General features: G+C 44.5%; 1 pseudogene; it reads right to left on the reverse strand.

Annotated features, from left to right (window-relative positions):
- Nucleotides 1-1,296: 1,296 nt before the first annotated feature.
- Nucleotides 1,297-12,580, reverse strand: LOC121146981 (annotated as a pseudogene).
- Nucleotides 12,581-12,821: the final 241 nt, after the last annotated feature.

Raw genomic sequence — 12,821 nt, forward strand, 5'->3', positions numbered from 1 at the left:
CCACACACCCCTTGATGGGAACCTCAACCCAGCTAGGGTTGTCCCCTTAGCTCCCCAACTGTGCCTGTTCCCAGCCATAGATCATACGCATGCTAGTGGTTGCTCTTACTCAGCTTGGCTCAGTCCCTTATCTGTCCCGACCTCTGTCTTAGACACTGTGGCTTAGTGTTCCTGGCTCATGCAGATCAGTAGGTACAAGAGCCTAAGTTGGCATGACCTGTGCTTCACCCTGGTCTCTAGTTTCGCTTGTGGGCTAAGGTTTGCTCAGTCCTGCCCAGTCCACCCTGTTCTATTTTCAATTGACACATTATCCAGCCATTGGAGCTACTTTGCCCAGCTTGTCTGACCCCAGGTCTGGACCACATATTCATTAGCAGGAGCTATGATTCACCAAGGGAGTTTCCTAAGTTCCTCCACTTAATCCACTCCCAGATCCAGTTCTCATACATGCTATTGGGTTTAGAAATGTTCCGGCAAAGTCTGGCCTTCCATTTGGCCTTGTATGAGCTGATGAATGTTGTAGTCTGGCCCACCACACCCTATTCAGGATGTGCATTTGGGTGCTGCTCTGACCAGTCCAGACTGTTGGAGGTTCCTTTACCTGTGATTGATGGCAGGTTCCTTGGTCACACCTAGCTTAGTCCATCACCACCCCATTTCTTGAGCTAACCAGTGGGGCTAGAATTTCCACAGGGTTTGGCCCACACATGCCTCACAGAATCTGCCCACCAATACCTGTAGGTTTCATAATCATTTGTGAAAGCTTTAATTGAAAGACAATGCAACTGCAGTCTCCTTCCCATCATCTCAAATCTCCAAATGGTCCCAGTAAAGCAGCAGGGTCAAGCTGAAGTCAGATTCTTGAAGTTCAGGCATATCTCCCACATGGGGAGCAGGGACCTAAGTGCCTATGCCATCACCTGCTACCTTGCCATATGTATCAGTATATCAGTAGGAACCTAGATTATAGGGGGAGCCAGGAGTGCCAACACACAACTTTGCCTGCTGTGAGATGACTGAGTCAAACATATTTTAGCCCAAGAAGCCCTGGCCCAGTGTACCAGACCCATTTACTCACTCTCACCATTTTTCAACTCCAGCATAATCATCCAGCCTGCTGACTTAGGATTTTTATCACCACTCATCAACTCAGTTCTAAAACAATCCATCTGACAAGGCACATGGCACACCTGGGAGATTTTCATATGAAAATAAAGCTATTACCTTTATTGACACATAGGGACACAATGGACAACACAGGACAGAACAGTAGAGCAAGCAGCGGTTGTGGGCAGGCTAATACTCCTCATCTTCTCCCTCAGCGTAGTCTGCTGCCACCTCCTCATGATCCTTCTCCAAGGCAGCCATGTCCTCACGAGCCTCAGTAAACTCTCCCTCCTCCGTGCCCTCACCCACATACCAGTGAACAAATGCACACGGGGCATACATGAGGTCAAACTTGTGGTTCAGAAGAGCCCAGGCTTGGGCAATGGCTGTAGTATGCTGAGCATGCATGCAGCTTGTGGGACCCTGGCCAGGTTTGCACCGGTCTCCACAGTGGGAGGCTGGTAATTAAAGCTAACCTTGAAGCCAGTGGGGCACCAGTCCACAAACTGGATGCTCCTCTTGACCTCGATGGTAGCAATGGCAGCGCTGACCTCTTTAGGGACTATATCCCCATGGTATAACAGGCAGCAAGCCATGTATTTACCATGGCAAGGGTCACATTTCAACATCTGGTTAGCTGGCTCAAAGCAAGCATTGGTGAGCTCTGCTATAGAAAGCTGTTCAGGGCCCGGCGCGGTGGCACAAGTGGTTAAAGGTCCTCGCCTTGCACGCCCGGGATCCCATATGGGCGCCAGTTCTAATCCCAGCAGCCCCACTTCCTTTCCAGCTCCCTGCCTGTGGCCTGGGAAAGCAGTCGAGGACGGCCCAAAGCCTTGGGACCCTGCACCCGCATGGGAGACCCGGAAGAGGCTCCTGGCTTCTGATGGGCATAGTATCGGCCATTGTGCTCACTTGGGGAGTGAATCATCGGACGGAAGATCTTCCTCTCTGTCTCTCCTCTCTGTATATCTGCCTTTCCAATAAAAAAAATAATAATAATAAATAAATCTTTAAAAAAAAAAAAAGAAAGCTGTTCATGGTAAGCTTTCTCAACAGAGATGACTGGGGCATAACTGGCCAGAGGGAAGTGGATGCATGGATAGGGGACCAAATTGGTCTGGAATTCTGTCAGGTCAACATTCAGGCCTCCATCAAACTGGAGAGAGGCTGTGATGGAGGACACCACCTGGCTCATAACGGGTTGCCCAATGTCGAGGTTTCTCTGACAGATGTCATAGATAGCCTCACTGTCCACCATGAAGGCACAGTTGGAGTGCTCCATGGTGGTTTGGGTGGTGAGGATGAGTTGTAGAACCCCACCACAGCTGTGGACACTGAGGGGCCGGGTAGCTGGAGAACTCCAGCTTGGACTTCTTGCCATGATCGACAGAGAGGCATTCCATCAGCAGCGAGGTGAACCTAGAACCGGTAGCCCCACCAAACCTGTGGAAAACCAGGAAACTCTGCAGGCCTGAGCACTGCTCAGCCTGCAAAAGAGGTTTATAGATTTCGGCATGGATTCCCCTGGTCGAAGTCACAGTGGATTTCTATGAACTCCTGACTATGCACACAGTGACTTCAATTCTACTGACCACTTGCCGAGAACAGTCAAAGAGCTTCTAGATACTATACATCAAAGTTCAGTCACTGCTGGGAAGGAGGGCCAGGAGAGGAAGGGTCTGCTCCAAAGCCTGTTTCAACATGAAGTCTTCATCGCTTCAGGCAGAAGAATCACAAGTCCTGCAACAGTACCTGTGAGAGTCCTCTGGTGCCCCTGCTGTGCCCACAGACTAAGAGCACCTGCTTGTCAGCTGCCAGAGTCACTGCATGGCAGGTGCGGGACCCCCAGCCTGGCTCCTCAACCTCACCAGCTCCTGGCACTTGTTTTGTTCTTGGTCTGGAGAACAGAGGTGCCATACACCTGGACCCTCTTGCTGGGTCAAGATCCAGCTCTGCCCATTCCTTACTGTGCAACTGTGACCAAACTTACTCTGCATCTCAGTACTCTCACTCAGTGAGAACTGCAATCTCCCTCCCTCAGGTTATTGAGAAATTCAATGAGGCCCTATGAGCATAGCACGTAGCCTGGTCCTGGGGAGTCTACTAATGCTGGTAAGCTGCTAAAGAAAGCAATTAGCATTGAGACCGCAGGGGGAGCTGCTCTGCTGCAAGCACACCACCTGACCCCTCACTGGCAGCCATTCCTGGTGCTCACACCCAGGGACACTCTCAACCGACCCTCAGTTGGCTGACCACAAGGCAGGAGCACACAAGGTGCAGGGCTGACCCTGGTCTGCCCAGTGTCATCCACTTATGGAAACACTCCCACAACCAAGCATTTCCACGGAAGGTCATGACAGTGAATCAACTTCACCCCAGAGCCTTAAATACATATCTTTTTAAAGGATATCAGTCCCTCTAGGCAGGTCCTGGTTTCCAAGTCAGTCTTGTGGCTGAAGCTTGATGTCCAAGCATAGAAACCAATAGCCCATGCTGCCCAAGATGCTGAGAAATATCTGGGAAAAGCAGGAGACTGTGAACTTGTGTACTTCGTGACTTTTGGGAACTGACTTGCTGAGCTGGGCCGGTGTAATACACTTCCCTAGCCTGGCTTTACATGTGATTTTTTTTTCAATTGCTCACGAGCTGATTACATACCCCAGAGAACATGGAGTCATCTAATTGTGAAGCTCTTAATGAGCATGATCCCAACACTGTGTTCACATGAATGAGGCTGCCTGGAACAGTCAGCTAGAAACTTCAGGGGAGGAGCCAGGCCATGTCTCTGGAAGTCTCAGTGACACAGCTGCTATTATCCTGAGGGGGTACCTGACCCCACTCTCAGCTTAGTTAGTGTGAGTCAAAGTTCTGGGCTCTGGCTGTTTCTAATCAGGGTTGTGAGCTTTGTGAGCTTGGGACTTTCTGTTGAACAGACACCAGCCAGCTTCTTCTAACAAGCTTGATCAACAAGTTCAAGAACAGGAGTTGAACATCTCCACATGAGCCATTAAAAAGCTGTGCTATAAAGGAGCATCTCAGCAGCTCATGGTCACACTTGTCAGCAAAACTGGGAAGGCTCCTTGGACCTCCCCTGGACTCCAAGTTAGTTGACCTCATGGACATGGGGGTCTGAGGCAGCCTGAGAAGACAGGGAAGCAGGGGAAGCAGCTGTTGCTCCTGCCCATCACCCAGGCTTATGGGTCCAAGGAGCCCAATCAGTTAAATGGGCTACCTGAGTCTCCTTCAGGTGTCACCAATCATTCTGACAGCCCGGTTCCTCTGAGAGCCCCAAGGCAAGCACCCACCCCACTTCAATCAAGCAACTGCACTCACCAGCTTGCAGATGCTCTCTTGGACAGGTTTGTCGATCTTGTTGTCGACAGTGTAGTATACACGGGCATAGTTATTAGCGGCATCTTCCTTGCCTAAATGAGCTGTTTGGAGTAGAACAGCTGGCGGTAGGTGCCAATGCGAACTTCATCTGAAGAGGAGAAGAAGTTGGGCCACCTGTCACTGACCTTGTCCCTCCCCAGGGAACCAGGGGCTCCCCCAGCACAGAGCTCCTGGCCCTGTTCCTGGCACCCAGTGCCAGCTCACCAATGACCATGGGCTCCAGGTCTGCAAACACGGCCCTGGGCATATGCTTGCCAGTGCCTGTGTCGCTGAAGAAGGTGTCGAGGGACTGGTCTAATACTCCAATTGGCTTGTCACTTGACATCTGGCCATCAGGCTGGATCCCGTGTTTCAGGCAGTAGAGCTCCCAGCAGGCATTGCCGGTCTGGACCCCAGCCTGACCGACGTGGATGGAGATGCACTCACGCTGTGGGAAGGAAAGAGGAAAAAGAAAATGATACCCCAAACGAGATAATGGTGAGTTACTCACGCCCAATTCACCAATCAATCTTCCAGGCATATGATCCCCTTCCCAAAGACTTCTGCCCAGGCTCTACTTCCTTCACAAGACTTCACTGAAGACCTAATTAAGAGAAGCTGCTTTGGGAGATCAAGCTCTGTTAATGAGCTCCCAGGCAGACAGGCCTTTGCTTTTTAGTCACTGTAGGTATTCAGGGTTGGATTTCCATTATCTTAGATGACCACAAACTCTTGTGTCTGCTTCTCCCCTTCTGGCCAGCTGATTCTCTCCAATTCAATTCATTGCCACTTTAATCTTGGTCTTTAGAAAGACAACAGTTTCCTTCTCCTTTGAAGAGACAGCTTAAACCAGCACAAAGGAGTTCAATGGAGAAAACTCCCCACAACAGCAAGTAGCACTGGCTTAAACTGACTGTGGTGCTAGCCAGCCTTCTAAACTGTCCAGGGAGAGCAGTGTTCATTCTGCAAAGGGTGAAGAAGGGAGAGGCATGGCTTAGCAAAGGCTAAGTGTACCAGCTGACCACACTGGTAGTGTAAGCCAGGAGCCATTTCCACAACATGGGAGGGTGGGCCATTGGGGAATAAAGCCTGTTTCATTTACTTTCTGCTGAGCAGCCCAAAGTTACCAAATTCCCTGCAGTTTAGTAAAGCCAGACAATCTCCACCAACTGCAGACTTGAGAGGAAAAACAAAGGCATGTTCACTGCATTTCATCATCACCAAAAAAATGTCTCATCATATTCCCAAATAGTGAGATTTCAAGTAGTTAAATGCAGCATGAGACATGTGCAAAAGCTGCTAAATAAGACATGTGCTTTGAGAGGGACCCAGTGCTGTGGTACAGCACCCCAAATAGGAGCCAGTTCCTTTCTGTTCCACTTATGATCTAGATCCCTGCTAATGTGCTGGGAGTCGGATGAGAAGTGAACAGGACACAAACTGATGCCCACATAGGATGCAGGCAGTTGCAGCGCAGAGGATTCTGTTCTTCATGTTCTTCTATTTCATGTCTCCCAATCAGTGGCATTTATTGCATCCTTCCAAGATGTGCCAGCCAGATTACTCACATAAAAATGTGGTATACAGAATTGACTTTGAAATCCACATAAATAGTAGATGATACTTTGAGGCTTACACCAAAGAGAATACAAAAACAATCCTAAAAATCATTATTATTTTACTTTAAAGAAAGTATTTTCAGGAAACCATTACTCATTCAAACCTACAGTCACTGGCTGAAACCAGGAACTCCACCATTGGCAGCATATGCAGTTACATAATGACAGGTGGTTTACTTACATCCAATATCAATTTTCACTAAACTTAAACTAATATCACTTAAAATATCATAGATATTTTATAGATATCATTAGATATCTATATATATTTTATAGATATCATTAGATATCATAGAGGCATATATCATAGATTGTTTATTAAATCTTATAGTCAGTTTTTTTATTTAAAGATTTATTTATTTATTTGAAAGTCAGATACACAGAGAGGAGGAGAGACAGAGAGGAAGATCTTCCATCCGATGATTCACTCCCCAAGTGAGCACAATGGCCGATGCTATGCCGATCCGAAGCCAGGATCCAGGAACTTCTTCTGGGTATCCCATGTGGGTGCAGGGTCCCAAAGCTTTGGGCCATCCTCAACTGCTTTCCCAGGCCACAAGCAGGGAGCTGGATGGAAAGTGGAGCTGCTGGGATTAGAACTGGTGCCCGTATGGAATCCCTTCATGTTCAAGGCAAGGACTTTTAGCCGCTAGGCCATGCTGCCAGGCCCAATCTTATAGTCAGTTTTAGACTAATTACCATCACCTTTCACCTAGTACTGATTCAAATGTTTTAGTTCTTTTGTTAAATGGCAGTGAAAATGATCAGGGCAATTTAGCCTTTCTGCAAATGGAGGGCCTTTACAAAATGCTTTTTATACTTTCCAACTGTTTTCTTTCCTTAATTACAAGTACCGATATAAGGTAGAAATTTTATTTTATTTATTTTTTTTTAATTGGAAAGGCAGATATACAGAGAGGAGAGACAGAGAGGAAGATCTTCCATCCGATGATTCACTCCCCAAGTGAGCACAATGGCCGATACTATGCCCATCAGAAGCCAGGAGCCTCTTCCGGGTCTCCCATGCGGGTGCAGGGTCCCAAAGCTTTGGGCTGTCCTTAACTGCTCTCCTGGGCCACAGGCAGGGAGCTGGATGGGAAGCGGGGCTGCCGGGATAGAACCGGCGCCCATATGGGATCCTGGGCATGCAAGGCGAGGACCTTTAACCACTCGTGCCACCGCGCCGGGCCCTAAGGTAGAAATTTTAAACCATTTTCCTCTGGGGGTTCACATTTGTCTCCCTTTAGAAGATGTCCCCTATACTTTCTGCTTTCTGTGGTGAGAAATCAAAATGGATCATTTATGGTTTGCAACAGTTTGAAGATACACAGTAAACAAACTGCTTGTATCTCTATAATTGCCATCTGTTCCAAGTTATTATCAGGCCTTTTTTTTGTATTTAAAATTATTTTTAATCATAAGACACACATACATTTGGTTTTCATTCACCCTGAATTTTTAACCATTTGTACCAAGAAGGGACACTCCAGTTGTGCTGCATATTTCCCAACACTTAACATGATCATTCTTTTTTGTTTGTTTGTTTGTTTGTTTGTTGTTTTTTTTTTAATTGTTGCTTACATTGTATTATGTAGTACAGTTTTATAGGCACTGGGGATTCCCCCCCCTCCCATACCCCTCCCTCCATGGTGGATTCCTCCACCTTGTTGCATAACCATAGTTCAAGTTCAGTTGAGATTCATTGCTTGCAAACACTTGCCTAGCATAAAGTTCAGCATCTTATTGTCCAGATAAGTTCAGTGGCCTCTTGGGGAGACCTTCTATGGTCTGAAGATAGGTCTAACAAAGTAAAGATCCGGTCAGTTAAAAGCCCCAACAAGTATCAGGCCTTTTCTTATGGAGAACTTCACACACATCTTAGCGTAAGTTCCGGGTGAAAAGTGGACAACAATCTGACATTGGGAACAGTATTGGCTCAATTGTGCTACTGTATGCTTTTAGCCATGTCTCATTATGTTAAGTTGCTAAAGACCCTTTTGCTGTAACATGATTGATAAAATCAGTTTCCAGCATTAAATCCATTACACAAACCATTTCACATTTGCAGGGAAACAACATGAATTCCCTGAAACAATATAGGAGAGGTGACCGAGTGTCCATACAATGCATGAGGCAGCAATGAGCCAACTGCTTGACACCCTACAGTAGACATCTCTCAGATTGTGAGAATTTAGACATCCTATGTTGTCACCAGAGGAAGTCTGAGTACCTGCACAGCATGAGCATTTCTCCAAGAATCTCCCCAGCCAAAAGGGCCACCCGTACTGTCCTAGTGCTGGTGAGTTTCTTTGTGACTATGTACTGTGTGAATATCATCATCTCATCCTTCTCAATTGTATTGTGGGAATACAAACTAGTTCTCTTGTATGTACAGGAGCCGATGACAAATGTCTATGCTACTGTCAGTTCTTTGGTGTTAATTAGTTCTGAGAAAAGAATAATTGGGGTTCACAGAACATGTTTGATATAACAATCTTAACAAGTTCAAGCAAGTCTGAAATGATAAATTCTGTCATATGCTAATTAGAATTCCATGACTCTCACGCTAATATAAATGTGCAGATCTTACTTACAGTTTGTGTTTGGTTGGGCAGAGCAGAAGTTGACTCCAGCACCCTGCTGAAGGCAAGGTGACACTCCCATCCAGGAATGTTTGGAATGCTGATTCACCATAACCTCATCTCTGTGCAGAAGGTCAGCACCTGCCATGATGAGTATTTCATATTAGACATCACAGGTAGGTCCAAACTGAGGAGCTGCTATTTCTCCAAGCCCCTCAACTAAGATGTATAAAAGTTCTTTACCCTCTTGCTTTCACTCTGCCATGTGGAAGTGGTCCCATGCCATCTCACACCAGGGTGTGGTCCATTAGACTCTCTCCTGACCAGTGAAACTCTTGCTTGAATTAAAAGTCTATTAATCTGTTCTGAACCTAACAGTTTCGACCTGTATCTTAATTTTCTTCCCTTGGACACTGCCAAAGTCTGTGCAATGTTGTTGTCTTAGGCAGCTAGTTCATGTTCAGGAACTACCACATAATTCTTTCCACCCACATGTGATGCTCACCTATGGTCACCTGGAACCTGAGATGGGGAAGTAGCATGTTATTGCATACCCACTCCCCTCACAGGCTCCCATAAAGACCCCTGGTAGGGAAGCGCTCACTCTGTTGTTTGCATGCTTCCTTCATGCTGGCACTCTGTATCTTGGCTAGCATCATACCTACTTGCTCTCTGGCTTCTCATGAACAGATTGCAAGAATAGGTAACCCCTGAGCATGGGCCATGTGTGTCTGTATTCATCAACTTCCGTTCACTGCTTGGGCAGGGCGGTAAAGGTGTCAATGCTAAGATACTTTGTATTTCTAATTTGTGCTTTCAAGTATTATAGGAGAGGTAAGGCCTATCAGAAATGGAATATGCACAAGAAATCAAGAAAAGATGAATGTTGAAGTTTTCTAAGTATGTCCAGGTTGTTTGTTGCATGTCTCTTAGGGTAAATTGTGTTGTCCAGGAGGCTAAGACACAGATCTTCAGTTGAATGTAAAGGGTTTCATGGTTATGACCATTTGTTTTTTCCTCTCAAAGTTTTGATTAAGATTGGATTGTCACTGGACTTGTCATCTACTAATTTTTAGGGGTCCCTGTTATCACTAAGCATGGCTGTGAATATGTAGTTCATGACAAAATATGAATTATGTGAATTTTACTCTTTTTGTGAACTATGATCCCTCCTTTCTCATTTGTTTCTTTTCTTCCTCTTTGGCATTATACAGTATAGATATTATTTAGTATTTTTCTTAAATTTTACTTTTGAAATAATAAACTTTCAATTTTACAGACTTGTGTCTTATGGAATCTCAATGTGGTTCCATTTGTATTTCCATTATTGCTAGGGAACCTTAACACTTTGTCACGTATCTGGTAGCCATTTGAATTTGTTGCTTTGAATGACATCTGCTCATTTCCTTTGCAAATTTTTTAACTGGTTTGCTTGTTTTGCCATTGTTGTATTTCTGGAGATCTTTGTAGTTCCTGGATATCAGCCCCCTTTCTGTTGTGCCGTGTGCAAAGATTTTCTCCCGTACTGTTGGTTGCCTGTTTGGTTTGTTGACAATTTCCTTTGCTATACAGAAGCTTCTTAGTTTGATACAGTCACACTTATTTATTGTGGTCTCCATGGGCTGTGCTTCTATGACTTTTGCCTATGCCTATATCTTGTAGAGTGCTTCCTATTGTTTTCTGCTAATAATTTGATGGTTTCTGGGTTCAGATTTAGGTTCTTGATCCATTTAGATTTGATCTTTGTAATGATGAAAGGTGGAGGCCTTCCTTCTTATTTCTGCAGGCTGCTATTCAATTGTCCAACAATGTTTGTTGACGAGACCAAACTGCAACTGCTCTCTGCTTTCCTTTCGGACCTGTTGTTGAAGAGATCAGTTTGCTGTATGTGTGTGTGCTGCTTTCTGGTGTTTCATCTCTGTTCCATTGATCTTTCTGTTTCTGTATCCACACCAGATTGTTTTGAAGACCAGTGCCCTCTTACATATCTTGATATCTGGTATTGTGATTCACCTGACTTGATTCTTAGTCTTCAAGACAGCTTTGGTTATTTGTGGTCTCTTGTGTTTCCAGATGACTTTTTGTGCCATGTTTTCAAACTCTGCAAAAATGTCCTTAGCATTGTGTTTGGGATCATATTGAATCTATATTACGTTCAGCATTATGAACATTTTGATAATTTTAACTCTGCTTCTCCAGGGACATGGTAACTGCTCCATCTATTCAAATCTTCTTGTATTTGTTTCTTTTTTTCTTTCAATGTTTTGTAAAATGAAGTGGTGCTGAATATTAGCAAAAGTTTTTTTCTGTATCTATTGAAATAGTCCTATGGTCTTTATCTTCAATTTGTTGATGTAGTGTATCACATTTATTGTTGTGTTCCCCCCAATAACAGAGGCAAACCAGCCTGGTCTGAGTGAATGATCTGTCTGATGTATTGTTGGAATCTGTTGGCTAGTATTTTGTTGTTTTCCTTGAATGAATTAAATGCTTGTTTTTCCCTGTCCCTGAAGAGCTTTATAATGGTTTTTCAAAATCAATTTCCTGTAGATCCTTAGTGTCTTCATCCTGTACCTTTACCACTGAAATGGTCTTTTGCTTGTTTTTTGAGGGAAACACTGGTTTCCTCATTTGTGCTGTTGTGGTTCTTCTGTTGCCCGTGTCCATCAGCTTTTACATCAACAAGTTCTCGCTTATGGCAGATACTGTTTTTGTTTTTTTCTGTCACTCCCAACTTTTTGGGTAGAGTTTAAGCGTCTCATTCAGTAACAACAATTTCCTATTCATTCTTGCTCGGGGATGATGTCTAGGTTTTGTTTTCACTGATCCTGGGGGCTTCAGCCTCAGTCTCTGCAGGCAGTGCCAACCTTGTTGCCTTCCTTGGCCTGGGCATTCCTAGGTCATAGTCAGCTTTTGTCTGCCTAGCTTCTCTCTCTCATGGTTTTAGGTGTGTTGGGAACAGGGACTTACTGCCACTATTTTAAACTATGTTGTTCCTCTTTAATTAGCTCAAGTTTCTTTAAGTGAGTAGGGATTAGAAGTAAGGAGATGTCCTTTTGCTTTCTCTCTCTCTCTCTCTCTCTTTCTCTATTTTGGAGAGAAGAGTGAGGGGTTCCTTGGAATTCTATGCCTAATTCTTATTTGTTGTTGCTATCTGTGGCAGTCTGTTGTGCCCGAGACCAGCTCTAGCCCAGTTCAAAGCTTGGGAATGGTGTGTGGAGTCGGCGATAAAGAAACTGTGGGACACTATCACCTGGTGCCCTCTTGCAACAGCTCAAGAAGCTGTCCTTTTTTATTTACTCAGACACATCATAAGCTTCTACACAAAGAACCAATTGTTCCATTTTTACTTCAAGACTAATGGGGCATGCACAGATATTTGGTCATTCTGTCTGCACTTCAGGGCTAAGCAGATGACCCTAAAGATAATTCTGTGAGATACTGTATTCATATTCTTCAAAGCAAGCCATTATTCATTCTTCAGTAGTAGTCATGGAGCGAGAGCCAGGACTCCAAGGCCAAGGACATGCGATTTACCTGCTAATCAGTAGTACATTCCTACCACATTTCTATTTCTACAATTCACCCATTATTTAATGGGAAAAACAGGCTACAAGTGAAAAAAACAAAAATCTAAGACAAAAGTTTCAAATGCTAAATCCCCCTACAACTATAGGCTCCAAAAACCCATAAACAACAAAACAATAATCAAAAGCATATTTCTTTAATAAAAGCATCCTTAATTCCTCTAGCTAAAAATGATAAAAGCGGTTCAAACAGTTATATTTTCTATGCTCCAAAGAAATTGCAAAGACAGTTTAGCCTTTGAGATAACAATAACTATGTTGCCATGTTAGTTTCAGCTCTCACTCTCATCACTTTCATTATTATTTAGGACATTATCAAGCCCTTTTCCAGAAGAAGTGCTACATGTCGGGGCCAGATTCTGAGGCAATGGTTAAGTACCCAATAAAGTGTCCAAAAATGGCATGGGCTTAATTGTGCTCCTGTGTGTAAATTGTCAATGATCCACTCACCAAGACATTATCAGTGACATTAACTCTCAAGCTCACATCGGTTGCAAAAACCATCTCACAGGGGCAAACAACAATGACTCAATAGATTACAGAATTCTTAGTGG

This window comes from Ochotona curzoniae, unplaced genomic scaffold (genome assembly GCF_017591425.1).
Source record: "Ochotona curzoniae isolate NIBS_2020 unplaced genomic scaffold, NIBS_Ocur_1.0 contig_1400, whole genome shotgun sequence".
Taxonomy (NCBI): Eukaryota; Metazoa; Chordata; class Mammalia; order Lagomorpha; family Ochotonidae; genus Ochotona; species Ochotona curzoniae.